A 16,932-nucleotide genomic window follows, 5' to 3' on the forward strand; every position below is an offset into this window, starting at 1 on the left:
ACTAATGCCTTCCAATTAAATGTGCATTTCAGAGTGGGAACATTCCTGTGGCCTTGTGAAAGCCAGACTTGAGGTGATTCATAGTAAGACTCTCCTTTGTGGGAATCCTGAATTAATCAAAATACTTACTGAGAAAATCATGTAGATATCCAATATCCTGTAAGACTGAACAGTGCTGCTCAAATTCTTTTTATATGGTCTATTTTTATTCATCTAGTTCCGCATAAAATGATACTGCCACATGAAAAGGATGTAAACATGATACTTCCCCTCCTTCTGTTGTGAAACAAGTCTTCACAGTGCTGTTAGTTCGGAAATTTAAAATACATTAATCAGTTACTATTTATTTATTAAACAGAAGAGTTGGCAGTGTCAGTTATATTGGAAGTTTGCCTTGCTGTGCTGGTTCCCAGAGTATCTCATACTAACTGTGAGAATTTTTCCTTCACTTTTAGAGCACTTGGTGGCCTCTTTCTTTTCTGTCTCCCTTTTTTTGACACTCAGCTGAGACATGGCCTGCATCTCTGTCCTGATACTATTAGTTCAGATGCAACAATGAGGAATTATTTTGTATAATCCACTGAGCTGGAATCCAGTACAAAAGTACGGAGTATGTAAAATAAAACTAAGATTTGAACATATGAAATCTTCTTGAGAGTGAAATCTATGAAGAAAGGGATATTTGGTAGGAGTTGTGGAAATCCCAACATGGTAGATTTTTGTAGAACAAACAATCTTGTCTAGGAGGTCCTATCTGTGTGGAGATATGCTGGATGATCTAACACAGCAGGGTCTGTCTAGGTTTTTTTTGGAATGGCATAGAAGGACTGGATGCAAAAGATAAGGAGAAAAGTTAACTTCGAAATCCTATATTACTGTTCTAATAATCTGATATGAAAATACCCAGCAACAAGAGAAACATTAATTGGAATTAAGGTGAACTGCTAAATTAAAACTTTCTCCAAAATTTCACCTAAATTCTTCTACTAGGTTGCTTATTTCTCACAAATACAAGAACACTTTTTCACTATGACTTTTCCTAACCTTTTTTGAAAACTATGATTTTTTCACCAGAAATTTTATTCATGTAACATCGGATATTGATAAATAATATTTTTGAAGCTTTTGGTGGAGAAAGTTGCATGAGTTTGCAAAGGATGTTGTTATTATAAAGCTTATTTTAACTCATTTAATGCTTAATTTTCTTTTCAGTTTTCCCAGTGGAAATACTTAACATTCACATTGAAAAAGCTCCTTTTCCAATTCTCTTTTTCAAATCACATTTGAGATTATTTTGAAGAAGTCATGACTTCTTAAAGGTAAGCAGAGTACTAGGGCTGTGGAAAAAAATTTAAATTGTTCTTTTGGTTGGTTTCACATCATGTCTTAAAAATTATATGAATTTTTGAAAGGTCTCCATGACTTCCAAATTGCGTTGTCTGATGCTAGGAAGCAGCACCAGGTTCACTAATAAAGTAGAGAGTGTGAGGGAATCTACTTTGATATTGCTAATGCATTTCCATAGAAAGTTGTGTAATAATATCTAATAAATTCTGAATTTTTATGATGGCCAAATACATTGCATAATTTCAACATCACTGTTATATTTTGAGAGTGGTTGTAGAGCAGAAACCTGATACAATTTGTTTCTGTATGCTGCCACTGGCAATCCTGCACTAGAAGTGTGCCTTCTGCCTGGGAAAAAGAACGGTCTTCTATTGTTAGGCAATAATATTGAGTAAGAGATGGGATCTTGTGATGTGATGGAAAAATGAGATGTTCTCTTGGAAATACACTAGGAGATCAAGAATTTTCATGTAACATCAAAGCCAAAGGACTAAAGAACAGGCTGCTGCTTTGTAGAGGTAACAAGACTATTTGTATTTTTTTTACAGTTGTTTTGATGTTATCTTCTAGACATGAACCAATTTCAGAGGGTGGGAACAGCTGTCCGTGTTGATAGGGATATCTTGTTACTGTTGCCTGCTTTCTTCTGACAGTGGTAGTGACTGCTATCAGAAACAGGATATGGAAGTTTGACAATTCCTGTGTACTCTCATACATCCACTGTTTACGTAAATCAGAGGAAAATACTTTCACTCTGCCTTGCTTGTAGTTTTTATGGAGAAAAGAGCCAAAGAGACTAAATTAAAAGCTTGCATGCCAGATAAGTACTTCATTAAACATGCAGGAGAAACTGCATGCATTTCAGACGTGTAGCTTTTTTACTAATTTTTTCTTTCCTCATTCTGTAGGAGGATGGAACACAAAAACTTTGCTGTCTCAATTTCAGCAATTGCATAACAATTTTGACCCCTGTTTTTCTGTTTAAAAATATCCAAACACTGTAAAATAGCTGCTGAATATTCCTACTAATGTACTCTGTCCAACTGTAGTCAATTTTGGTGCTTAGGATCTGCTCTGTTTGCAGTGACTGAAATGGATAGATTTTCTAAGTTTATTGGATTTGTTTCAGTATAAATTTTTTACCCTGAATTGCATTGCATTGCACTTCTTTTTTTCTTTTAATATGAAAGTATTTTAGAAAAAAGAACAATATTAGAGTAGCTACTATACAGACTGTTCCCAAAAATCCCAGCAAAGGAAAGGAAGCTAAGATTGCAACAGATAAGGAATGTCATTATGAACATAGCTTAGGGCTATTCTGACTTGTAAATGCAGGAAGTAATTTTCCTCCTGGATCCTTTGTAAATATAGGAACAAAATAAAAGTCTGATGATTGCAGGTATAGTGCGTGGGAGATACTGAAAGGTCATATAAATATCTAGGCAACAGGATGAAGGTGCATGTATATGAACTCGTAACTTCTAACTGTTAAATTTTTTAGGATGCTACCACTAATCCACCAGTATCTGTGATGAAAGTACATAACTCCTTAATAGTACTTCCCTTATTAACAGTCAAATAATGTGGTAAGATGTCCCTGTTCTTATGCTCTGAACAGTATGTTCACAAAATTGCTTAGAGAAACTCTTCAATTCTTTTTCCATTATGTCAGCTACAAGAACTACATGCAGAAGCTTTAGGCACTTTAATAATTAACTGGAGAACTGTCAGGATTGATTAAAAATCTCAGACAAACACCATGTATATGAAACAAATTAACCCTGCTGAGATAATAAATAAAAAAAAAAAATTCCAGAACATTACCTTCTTCTTTAGTACCGATCAAATAGTGCATATGTTTCTCTCTACATGCACATTTTATAGGTTTATCTCTATGACTTTTTTTTTTTTTGCTATGATTTATGGGTAATTACCAGTTTTTATTTACAGCAAAACCAACAGTACTCTCACTGCTTTCTTATGAGCGTTTGTTATTATGCGCATGATCTTTAATGTGCATTTGTATATTATGTACATGATCTTCAATCTCTTTATAAATATGTTCTTTAGAAGGACTTTTTTGGCACTAGAATTAAGTTGCAAATCTTGCTATTGTGATTTTAACTCAACTGCATTTTTCAATTGTATTTCACAGTTAATTATTGTAAATTAAAATTGACATGTTCAGCAAAAAAAATTTATTGTTTATCTGGCTATCTCATTTTCCAGTTGCATATTTCCTGCAGTTCACTGATTTTTTCTGATTTTTTTTTTTTAATATTTTATCTGTAAACATTTTTCCCTTACTATTTATTCTGCATTTTAAATTAATTATTTCCCACTTCTCTGTTTGTTGGAAATAATTAATAACTAAACCCTGAGGCCAAACCAATTGCCTTCCTTTTAGATTCAGACAAGCATCTTCCAAAACAAACAGGAGTGAAATTCTAGTGACATAAACAGTTTACACATTACAGGAATTCTTCCTGTAAAATTCAATCTACAAATTGAAGTTCTTAATGAAATCACAACACTTAGCATGAAATAAAATCTTCTGTCTAGGTGGGTAAGGGGTTGATGTGGTGGTAATCTTGCAAGTTGTTTAATTTCTCAGGGTTTTCTAAAGTGCTATTTTGCTTTCCTCCACTAATGAAATGCTTGCTAGGTGCAAAGAGCAGCACTGGTTTGTATAAAAAGGACAGTTAAAGTGGTTAAAGAGCTACCCAGAAGTTTTTTTAAAACATTCCATAGCCACCAAGTGCCCATATGAATTTGTTCATACAAAATACTATCTCCTTTAAAGAAAATTGTAAAAGCTCGTAGACTTCTTGAAGGTGGGACTTAATCTTTAATGTCTTCCTGTTTCGAGTGCTCCACTGAAAATTGTAGTCATTCATTTCTGCACAATCAAACATAGAAACTAAAGAGTATGCTTCATTCATGTGAGAACAGGCACTGTAGTAAAACATAACATAGCAGTACAGAGTGTGATTACAAGATTGGGATTTCTCCAATGTATTTAATTTTGCTTAAATTTCTCTTTGTCTGGATCCCAAACAAAATTATGGATATCAAAAAGAAAAATTATGAAGTAATTAGCATTCCAGAAATCGTACAACAGACTCTGGGGGAAAGCATGCAAGCAAATTAAATAATGCATATTTCATTTCAATAGGGATTAGAAATTGTGCTGATCAGTATATAAACAAAAGTTGGCAGTTAATTTTTAACTCTAAATGAAGAAGAAAAATGTTTAAATTGAATCAGCTGAATTGAAAATTAAATATAATAGTCCATTCACTTCAGAGTTTAACTCAGTCATCCTTCTGGGTCCCTTCCAACTCAGATGATTCTGTGGTTTGATGCACATTAGAAGGATGGAAGGTTGGCTTCAGTGGCTCTAAGTGTAGGCTGCTTTTCCTAGAAGAGGCTCACCTACATAACCCATATTCAGCAAAAAACTGTGTTTCTGAAAAAGGGGTTCTTGGTGTTTTCTTGTTAAGAGAAAGAGTTTTGATTTTGTTTTGATATTAGTCATGTAAAGGTTTAGGGGCTATGTCAAAACATGGGCTGAGTAAGAGATGAAACCAGACAACATTGTGTAATATTTCTATTGGAACTTCTGGTGTTATTTAGAACATCAGTATTATTTATTTTGACCTCCATTTTTCACTCTGTTTTCTAGTTAGATTTTTAAGTCTTCAGTGCCAGACAGAAGCTGCTGGTACTAACTTCTGCAAGTTCCTCTTCTTCAGTAAGGGCATTTTGAGAAAGCAGTTTAGGATCAGTGTCAGTGGCTTGATAGACCTGATGACAGAGTAAAAGGCTTCAGCAAGTTCCTGGATGAAAGAGGCTCTTGAGTGTGGTGTAGCAAAAAAATAGGAGAAGGAAAGAGGTTGCCTGTTCCTGTAAACACAAACCATTTTTCATGTGCTAGTTCTATCTTTGGCTGAGAAGAACTTGTTGGTAGAAGATAATGAGAGCACAGTCTGCCACTGCCTAAAGACCCCATAGTATTGCATCAGATTTCCCTGGTTTTCCATACACACTCTACCAATCTTATAACAGGAAGTTAAGATTTATAATGAACACAATTTTTCTGAAGCAAACTTTTTTTTACTCAAACTACGGCTGCTGATTTTGCAATTGCTGTTTCTTCTGAGAATAAATTTCACATGGAAATGTCCCAGAAAGTAAGGAATTCACAAGGCATTTTACTGGCAATGTTTCTCACCACATTTTCTTTTTAGTTGGTCCATAGATCTTTCATATTCTTCTGTTGTATTGGCTGGTGCAAGGTTTCTAGTGAGAGAGAAGACATTCATATTTGTTAAAAAATGGTTTCATAGTGTACCAGAAATTGCAAAATTTTTTTGAAATTATTGATGCCTGGAATCCTCTGATGCAGAACATTCATGTGCAGAGAAATGAATTTTTTTTTTTCATAACGAACTAGCAACAGACAGCCTAAAGGCAGAGAAAAAAACCTGAAGCTAAAGGAGAAAAAAATTTAAATGTAAAATTTAATCCCTCAAAATTTCAGCAGACATAAATATCATCTATGCTTTGAAAATGAAATATTTAGTTAATCCAATAGGCTTTTCTCCTCAGGCCAACTGTATGAAAGAAAAGCAGAACATGCAAGCCTGGTCATGTACTTATAAACATCTTTCTGCGAGATCAGGATGTGGGTTTGCTAGTCATCCTTGTGCCTCCACGATCCACACCAGTGCTGATGTCACTCTTCCCTAGTGAGATGAACTGGCTCAACCTTCTGAAAGTTGTCACACACATTGTGAGGTACAAGGACTGTTGGATTACTGTGGCACTTTGCCAGCAGCTGGCTTGTTTAGAGGAACATCTCATTGAGGAAGCCTCTAACAGGACCAAAATGGTATAAGCATCTGGCAGTGAAGGATGGGGTAGCATGGATATAGGCAGGTTCTTGATTCCACTGTCTCTTCCCTTTTAACCTGTCATCCTAAATTTCAATACTACCTGTGTATTGAAGCGTGTTCTCCAAAGCTGTGGCTTTTCAATAAGCCCACTTTTGTTGCTTATTTTTTTTTTTTTTACACAAGAAACAGAAGGTGGTATATTTTGTTTCATTTTTTATCACAGAGCCTATGTAGTAAAAGTGATTATCTGTGAGCAGGAAAAAGCCCCAAAAGAACATGCACACATATTTCTCTATCTAACATTTCTTTTTGAAAAAGCTTAGGAATCACAGGTGCTACAGATCACAGGTTTTCTACTACATATTGCCACAAATTATAGCAAACATGGTAATTCTGCCTTTTTATGAAGCTTCATTCATAGTAATGTAATGTGACCTTCAAAAACCTGTCTGGCTACTTCAAGTATTTACAAGAGCATAGGGAAGGTATGGCGTGCTGTTACGTAGACATTTTTAAATATAAATGGAAAGAACGTGTCTTTCAACTCTTTACCCAATCAGTTTCTTTACTTCTAAAATGTATTATAATTTGAAGCCTGTTTGCAATGTAGTATGATGTCTGTAGGACAACTAGTGTTCATGAAAAAAATAGGAATTGTATTTGACTATCAGTTACTAGTTAAAAAATAAAATTGTTACCCCTGCACAATAGGGTAGTCACAGCACTTAGCTATTCAGGGTCAAAGTGAGTTTCAGTCCCAAAGACGTCATAGATTCTTGAGAAAAAATATGAGTTTAGGCCAATAATGATAGAAATGCTTTCTGTGGTGAAACAGCATATATTACCATTGAAATAGAAGTATTTTGGCCTGAGCTCCCTACCTGCAAAGGAAAATAATGTTAGTAATTGCATCTAATACTCCTAGTCTGAAACAGATTTTAAAAAATTCAGGACTGTGTCTATAATTCACAATAAATTTTTCATATGAAGTGGTTCTAGGTTTCCCCTGAATGTTAAAAAAAATGTTAAAGGCCTTTTCAACATGATGCTAGCACAGAAATCAATATTTTCTTAGAAATCACGGGGAAATCAGAGGTATGAAAATATTTTAGTAATTTAGAATTTGGTGTTTTAGTGTGAGGAATCCTGCCTTAATAAAGTAATCTCATTTAATTTCTTCACTGAAAGGATTGCTTAGCACTGGAACAGGCTGCCCAGGAATGTGGTGGAGCCAACATCTCTGGAAGTGTTCAAAATACACTTGGACATGGCATCTGAAGACATGGTTTAATGGTGAATATGGTGGTGTAGCTAAGTTGACAGTTAGATTTGGTGATCTTAATAGACTTTTCCAACCTTAATGATTTTATGATTCTATAATTTGGCTTCCATTTTGAAAATTGTCTGCTTTTGCAAAGACAAAAAGTGCTGTATCTCTCTAAATCTTGCAGCAGTGTCCTCTGAGTGTAAATTCCTTCTTTAGCCTTTCAGTCCATTTTGCCCTCTCGCTTTCCAAGCTTAGAAATGTGATTTTTTTTGATACAATTTGCAAGCTGTATAATTAGGACCACATAGAGATGCATTTCCTTCACAGTCCTAATCAGCTGAGCAATTCCTGCTGTCAAATAGGCCAAGAAAGGAGATGAGGAAGGCAGGTACAGTAAAATCCCCAAACTTCATTCTGGGCAGAATTGATGTTGAAAGGATACATGAGCACTGAGAATATTCTATTCCATCCCTGTCTGTCATGTCTAGAGTTTCCTTAATATAGCAGCATATCGTGGCCTAGGAAGCCCTCTGATATATTGGATCCCTCCTTTCCACAACCATTTCCAGGCCAGTATAGTACAAACCCCTCCTTTTCTCAGACTAGACTAGATGTGTTCTTTCAGTTGAGCAAGGGTAACTCAGAAGAAATTAAAACATTTGTGTGGTGTCCTCATGCTGCTAACAGCACTGGGCTTTTTCTACCATAAACAGAAATTTCCCATCTTTCATCAGGATGTGCACATGGAATTAGAACCTCTGCAATTTCAGGCAGAAGCTGACCTTACAAACGGTTTCATGTTTCTGCGTATTTTTTTCCTTCCCGTTACACTACAGTAAGCATTATTATCAGTTACTCATTAGAAGATAAAATCCTGCAGCCCATTATTCTGTGTATAATTTCTAAACCTCTGGATCTGGTCATGGAAAGTAGAACTAGGCAGACACACTCAGTGATTACAAGAGAAATCAAAAAAAGGGGAAAAAAAGAGGATAAAACGTGATTTCTCTTTAGGAAGGAAATTCCTAGCCACACACTGTCACTGTACGGTGGATCTTTAGACCATTGCTTGCCACCATTTGACATGAACTATTTATCGACGGATTGGAGTTCAGACTGGTTGTGGGGTGTGATGGTGGTCTGAAGATGAGTAGACCCAGAAGCACCATAGTATAGCCCACGTAGAGAGTATTAAAAAAAAAAAATAGCAGAACCACAAAACAGGCCAGGTTGGAAGGGACAAAACCATCTGGTCCAATCTTTAATTGGAAATGGAGCATAGATGAGATTATCAAATACTCTAGAACATCAGAGAGCTCTTTGTCCCAGAGGATATGCCCCTAAGAAGGCTTTCCTGCAGCTTGTATAGATTCTTGCCCGCCTCTTTATCCTTTATTCCCTTGACTGGTACTGGCTTTTGCTCCCTCATTAGAATTTTGACACTTCACCTCTCAGGCTGTGGACTAATTACAGCCAGTGAGTGACAAATTTGTTTTCAAGTTCTTCTTTGTTTAGAGAAGAACACATCTGATGAATGTATTTCACCAGAATTCAAGTGAAACTTACCCAATACTAGGCTGATTCTAAAGAGCAGGGAAAACACACTGATTCTGTGTCCTCTATGGTGATCTCAGGCTCTAGAATCTCTTTGTTGATGGATTCCTTTACTTCACATTCTCATCCCTGACCATCAGACACCCTACCTCAAAACGTAAAAAGATGAAGTTTTATGTGTGGAAAGGTCAAATATGAAAAATAATATAATTTCATTTCAGCCTGGCACTAACAGAACATGAAATTAAAAACAATACTCTACTTGATAAGGAAGAACTTACTGCATGTAGAGAGGCCCCAGTTCTCAACTATCAAATGTTCTATCTGAAACCACATCATTTAGAACAGGAAACCCAGAAAAATATGTTTCCTCCAGATCATATTGACGTAATGGTGTATATAAGGTAATTAATATTCTGGATTTCAAACTGGCCTAATGGAATCCTCCAAGGCAAAATGATATGAGAAAGCAAACAAAACATTTCCTTTCTTTTCCAGAGAAAGATAAATAGGAATATCTAAGTAAGTCCTGACAAGCTTTAAAATCTGATATGAAGTTCAATTGTATAATACCACCTAAACAGGATGCCAGAGTTGTTGAGAGTTGGTTGTTCCACTAAATAAACCTTGTTTAGGAGCAAAAAAGTAACAGTTGGTGACCAGGAACTTTTTCAATCCAGAGCTAAAATGTTGTATATCAGACTAAGAAGTTTAAAAAGCCTAACCATTTTCTAGATGTTAGACCAAGCAAAACAAATCATCTCACAAAGTGTTTACTGTTTGAGCCATTTAGTTAGGAAACAACTCTCAGTTTTTCATGCATAAAAACTGCACGAAAATAGCAGAACAGATCTCTGAATGGTGGAGAACAATTATTTTGGTATCCAACTTAAGCTTAAAGAGCAAAGAGATGTGCTTGAAGTTTATTAGCCTTTGCACTGTCTTTTCCCTAATTCGATTAAGTAGATCGAGAGAAAGAGAGAATGTGATTTCTCTCTCCACATAGAGGTGGTTATTGATATGCAGCAGGCTGAAGTCAGTGGCTTTTGTGACAAATTGATTAAATTTTCTCTTTTGGAATATCTCCCAGCTTCTGCTAAAAGATACGCTACCCTCATGGATTTTAAATCTGTTCTTTTAATCAAAAGTCTGATGTAAGTCAAGAAGTTTGTGTTTTACCAGCTTCAAGTTCTTGCCTTTTCTTGACCGCCAAGTTAGAGGGTGGTGCAGGATGTAAAAAAATACACTGATCTCCACTAGATTTAATGAGTACAGTTTAAAACTAATTTTACACAAATTTATGACTCTATTTATTTTTTTGATATGTGAGTGGAGTTATGTATCCAGTAACAGCTATGCAAACCCCTCAAAAGCTGCCAAAGAATACAAGTTATACAAGCGGGCATGTCACAGGCTGACTTGGTGACTCACGTCTTGGCAGCTGCCCTATAAACAAAGCTACTGAATTGGTTGAATCTGTCAAATCGTAAAACCTTTTATGCAGCTCACTTTCAAAGATATGCTGTAAAGAATTACTAGAGAGTGAAAATTTGATCAAAATGCATTAATTACTAATGATTTGAAAAATTAGACTAGGCTTTAGAAATTAGATTATAATAGTTGTATTTCATTCTCTGAGTTTTAATCAGATATGAATACATATTAAATCTAAACCAAAGATTTGCAAATCAAAATGCATTCTCTTAGTAATTTCCACTTCTGCTTTGGGAGTCAGCCAAACACCAATGCCAGAGCTTCTGATCATCTGAAAATTTTTGAATATCAGGTAAATATTGAGGATCCTGTAGTCATAGTTGCTTTAAAGGTGATTAGAGTCCTGCTTATATATTCTGAGTGTTTTAAATATTCAAAAACTTCTGGAATGCAAGGAGAAAAAAAGTAAACTAAAGAATTAGAAACCAGTAACTATGATTCTGCAGGTCAGATCTTTCCTCAAAGCTGTAGTACTACAGAGGTAGCCAGGTTCCAAGACAGGGTAGTCATGCTGCTGATTAGCAGTTATTTGCCAGTTTCTAGAAGTGTAAAATGTATTTATAATCCACGGTTCAAGAGCAATGAGTATTAAGCATTAACAGTTGTTGAGGATAACTTTGCTGGGTTGCAAGCCCCTTTAAGAAAATCTCAGTACTGGAAATTTAGAATGATTACTATACTGTAATTACTATGCAGTCTTTATAGGTAGATTTGTGTTAATCTGCACCTGAGAGATGAGGTGCAAGATGAGACTTTTGTTCTCTTTTCAATTCTTCTAGAATGCTGTTTTTTTGACTTTCAGAACTGAGGACTCAATCACCTCTGCCTGGAGGGGAGTGAAAAGTATTTATAGTCAATTTGCCTAGACATTAGCATTTTACTTAGAAATTGCGTGAAAACTCAATTTATGCATATTTTCAACTACCCTTAGCAAATCTTCACAGTTTGTCGCATGCTCTGGATCAGCATTTACTGTTAGATAACAGTAGTTAGATTTAGTTCCTAAGTTCATGTTAACTAATTTCTTCTGCATTTTCTCTAAAATTGTGCAGCTCAGAAGCTGTAACCCAATACCTATGGAGATGAATTTTAGTTTTCTGGGATAGGCCAAAATGACTTTTAACTGAATTTTTTCTTGAATTTCAAGAAATTAAGGGACGCTGGAAGGAAAGTACTAAGAGACTAAGACAGCTAACGCAGCTCACTTTTATCCAGAAGGTGGAGAACAATGCTATGCAGGAGAGAAGTCTTGGAGAGAAGTAGAAAATTCCATCTTGTTTCTTTGGGGGATTCTTGCATAGCTTTCACCTTCCTTGACTTCAAAGGCTGTCCAAAATTCTTAGTCTTCACAGAAAGATTGGCAAAGAAGGAACACTCCATCAGGACCAATTTGCAGTTAATGCAATGAAATATGCTATGCCATTATTTTCTGTCTAGCACAGACTTGAAAACAGATTCAGCTGACTTGTCGGCTAGTTCAGGCTCACTGAAGTTGATGACATCTTAGCATTTCCCTGAAGCTTAGCATGCAAATCCTGCTTTAAATACAGATGTTTCCCCAGCATGACAAATATTTTAGTACTGAAGTGTCATTTAACTTGAGAACAAAAGTGCTTTGTTATAAATGTAGCACAAAGGCTTGAAATTTACAGAAATGAAACACATTTAGTTTATTTAAAATGATTATTATTGCTTTTCAAGCTGTTGCCAATTGAAGAGGCCAAAACCAATGTCTAATAAGGTTTTAGTCCTTATGTCTGTTAAACAGACTCCACAGATGTTTGTTGGCACCCTGGAGTATTTTAATTTATGCTACAAATGTGTTTTCAGGGCCAAATGTTTTAAGAAACTCTCACTGGAAATGAAGTTTGAATTTCACTCCATTGTGTAGAGTGAGTACTGAATAATTTTTCTTCCTTAAGCTGTTTAAACAATTTTTTCCTAACGGTATGGTACAATGACAAATTGAGTGAAAAATAGTGGCCAATAGGAAACCTGCTATCCATACTAATATTTATACAGACTCTTTGTTGTTCATAGGAATGAACCTTACTCTTTCAGCCACAGTTTCAGCCACCATGTACATGTCATAGACAAATATCTGTACGGCAAGATACAGCTATTTATCTTCAGTTCAGTTGAGTGGCATAAGCTTTGTACTTTATAGAAACATTTTGTTCTATGTTTGTGCTTTTTTTCTTGGCCTTTTTTTTTTAATGTTTGACATATAAGACATAATGGGCAATGACAAGGAATAATGAGACTACTCAGATGATATGTTTGATGATTTTTCAAGTAACACAGTCCCAGAGGTTGGCCTAGTGACCATATTTTTGGTTTTGGCCACAGTGTAGCACAATTGTACTTTTTAAGCAGAGCCTGCTGTTGTATTCAGTGCATGGTTCTGTTCAATAAATGAAATGTCATTGTATGTTCTTTTATGCCTTTTTGGAGTTTTGGCATTATTGTTTTATTATGTTTGCCCTTCTGCAAGTAAAAATTAACAATGCTAGCAGCATAAAAAAAGAAGGAAAACCCAATGAAAAAATATAAATTTGCCCTGTCCCAAGGGTGGTCTAAATGGTCTTAAATATCTTTTCCAACCTAAGTGATTCTACAATTCTAAAGACTCTGTAATGAAATATTTGGAAAATGTCCCATGTATAGCATCACAAACCTTCCAGTGACTGTGATTATCTATGATAGTATATAAAATAGTATGTAAGAAATTATAATAGATAAGAGCATAGATTTGCCGCTGCTGTCTGACTGAGAGCCTGATTTCTTTTTCTTCTTTCTTTCCTTTCTCAAGATTTCACTGCTCGGGAAAGGTTCCATTGCAAAGAGAAAAAAATCTACTGAGATATCTTGAGCCATTTCTTTGATGTGGAGTGTCATGTGAACTAATAATCTGGCTTTACAGTTTCTCTGAAATCAGTGCAATGAATGATGTCTTAAGTGAATATGTTCTTGGTGGCTGCTGAAGAAGCACAGCTGTTTTGGTGTAGCTGGAGTGTAGCTCACCTCTGAAATGCTTGTGTTTATGGTAGTCCAATGTAAAGATGAAGAGAAGGAATTGGCAGCGTCAGGGTGACAAATAAGGGATCAGGTAGATCTTTTGTGTTCTGCTTGGATGTCACTACCATAAATCTTAGCTTGATGAGGGTAAATCTAGGGCCTTCAACCATTCAGAATTCCTGGGCCAGATGTCAGACCTGTCACTAGGTGATTATCCTGTCCTGTGCAGCCTCTCTTCTGTGTGAAAGGAGGAGGACTAGGAACCCTCTGATGAAAGTGAAAGCAAAAAAAGTGCGATTCTGGTAGCAAGAAATTAATTCCACCCCGGCAGTAGTAATAATCTGTGTAAAGTTTGCCCAGCAGATACAAGTAGTGAATTAACACAGAGCTTGTGAAAAATAAAAGGACCTGAATATATAACTGTTTCAAATCCTTCTTTGCTGAATGATTGCTTGAAATAGTTCAAATTTTTTATTAAGATTAATTTTTACTGTGAAGATCCTGATTTTATCCTCTGAATCCTAGAGAGAATAGTGTGTTAGACTGTCTTTGTACAAATCAGAAAACATCCAGATTTAAATTTGGGCTACAGTGCATAGTAATGGCCTTTCACTTAAACAGTGGGGTTTAAGTTACTTATTTTAAAGATGTTCCAGGTTTAGCCTTTTTGCGCCTCATTTTACCGCATCTGATCTCTTCCTGTTTACTGTCCCCATCAGAGTAACTGCATTATGCTTGTTTACGGCTCCTTTCTGTTTTAATTTTAAATTTGACCTGACATTAAGCTGTTCCTTTATGTACTGGAGGGGAAAAAAAAAATCTAAGTCATATGGTATTATCTTTCACTTTCATTGCACCATCTGGATTCCTGGAGCTGGAGCTGAAAGCTGTCAACGTCTCTTGATGCAAAGCAAATAGACGTAGCTAAAAGGGAAGTTCAAGCTGGAGAATCATCCTGTCGAAAGTTTAGAGCAGTTCAACACTGGAGGAAGGAAATCATCATCTGTCAGAAGAGCCTGTCCTGCCCCAAAGCCATATCTTTAGGTACATAATGCTTTCCTTTAAAGATTAGTCTCATATTCACGATTTCAGTGGAAATCAAGTTTTGGTTTTATTGAAATTTGTTTTTGGTTTACTGTTTACTGCAAAGCTTGTGTTCCAAACAAGAGGAAAAGGTCTAGTCTCTCAAAACTGGACTTCCTTAATTTCAGAAAACTACAAGAAGGGGTTGTTACTCCATGGTTCACCCCATCAATAACAAAATTGATACCATATGATTTTATGGCACTCATAATACAAGTAAGTTCCAGGTCGTTCTGAACTCTACAGAGTGCAATGAACAATCCACATAATTATGTAGATTATATACCTCTTAAATGCCTTGAATTAAGGCATGAAACAATCTAAATAAACTAACACTGTCACGTAACAAAGCATTTGAAATGCCTTATGATTTTGGCTTTTCTGTAGGATCATAAGCACTGAAAAAAATGGAGTTCATTAGTAATATTTATTCTTTATCCCTAAGAAAAATCCTACTTGAAACTCTAAGTACACACTGAAAAGTAAACTTGTGTCACATGGGGTTGAGTGTTCATTCCAAATCATGATCATTATATCAGTCTAGAATATTACTTGTTATTTTATGTTCTTGGCAATTAGCGTTACTCATTTAAAATATTTATTTTTCCTTTTGGCTGAGTTTCTCTGCAACACTGGAACAGTTGTCTTAAAAATGATGGTCTCTCGGGCAAAATAAATCAAGTCTTGGAATTATGTCAAGACTTTTAACTGAAGATGAAGTTTCAAAACAGTCTTTATGCAAAAATTCAAACTCACTTTCCCCCCTCAACTCCTCTTTCTACCTACTGATTCTCTCGTATTTCTCTCTTTAAATCAAACATATGCTCTCTTTCTTTCTGACTGGAAGTCTTCCAAAGTTTGGGGGGAAGTCTTACAGGAAACCCTCCCAAAACATATGTAGAACTTGTTCATCCTGTGGAGATAAAACCCACAGATGTGTTTAAATTCAGACTATCTGAAACTGGAAAGCTGTAATTAGTTTGGGGCACTTTTTAATTAAAACATAGAATTTCGATCGTTATTTTTCACATTATGATTTGCATCAAGGATTTTGCTTCACTGTACATATTTCTTCCAGTAGGTTCCAGATTTATCTTAGTTTAAATGTTTATTTGATTCTGAGGCTTTCTTATCAGATTATCAGATGGAAATCAGTGCACTATATGCCTTTCATGAAGTTTTCGGTATGGTTTTGATTTGAAAATATCTGTCTTTTGAGTTACAAAATTAATCTAGAAGAAAAGACCTATACATGTAAGATACAATTTAAATTCTTTCCCAGATATAGGCTTAGATTTTTCTGGTGTCCTGGAGTCTAATTGCATGTTTTATGAATATAATTTTTTCTTGTGTGACTATTGATATACCACATAAATGGAATATTAGAATGATGCCAATTAATAGATTAGAGTTTTATAGAAGTACAATATCACAAGTTAATTGAGCAATGACTAAAATGATTAACTGCAAGTAACTTCACATTTCTTTCTGGTTCTTTCCCTTCACGGAGCATACGTTGGCCTCCTGGTCTTTTATTACTAACATTATTAAATTATTTATTCTTTCACTTATTCCCTGGGGAAGCCAACCCACCCTGTTTAGCAGAAATTTCTTTTGGGGTATCAAAAAGCAGAGATGAGCAAAAGCAATCAAGTCAGCAATGTACCATCAATCATATTCCTATCATTTTTTTGAAGTGAATAAGAAGAAGCTGCTGAGTTATTGTCCTAGTGGGGAGTTTGGTGGTTTCAAGTTTTGCATGTACAATCATTATTGTTAAACCTTCCCTAGTTTCTAGACTACATTGAAACTAGATTATAAACACAACAGGATTATGAGTTTAACAAGGAGACACACAGAGGTAGATATTATTAGCTTTAGGACCCAACTAACACATGCTGACTTCAAGTTTTTATCACATCTCTTACACTATTCTGCCATGTATTGGGAAGTAGTCTGATTTTAATGAGACAGACAGAAACAAATACTATGAAATCAGATAGTAGTTTTTAATCCAGAGGCATAAATGGATGCTGTCAGGGATGCTAAAGGTGTGGCTAGCATCCTGTGTGCATTCAAAATGGGCTTTAAAAATAGTGTTAACATACCCAAAAATGCAGGCATTGGGAGAAGGATGAGCAATTCAAAGTATGTGAATTTCTTGTCTGTTTCTTTTCTTCTCCCTAAACAGACTTATTGCTCCCTGACTTCCACAGAAGGTAAGAACTACTGTTACCACCTTTCAGTAGCAAAAATCAGTGGAATTAAAGT

This window comes from Vidua macroura, chromosome 4 (genome assembly GCF_024509145.1).
Source record: "Vidua macroura isolate BioBank_ID:100142 chromosome 4, ASM2450914v1, whole genome shotgun sequence".
Lineage (NCBI taxonomy): Eukaryota > Metazoa > Chordata > Aves > Passeriformes > Viduidae > Vidua > Vidua macroura.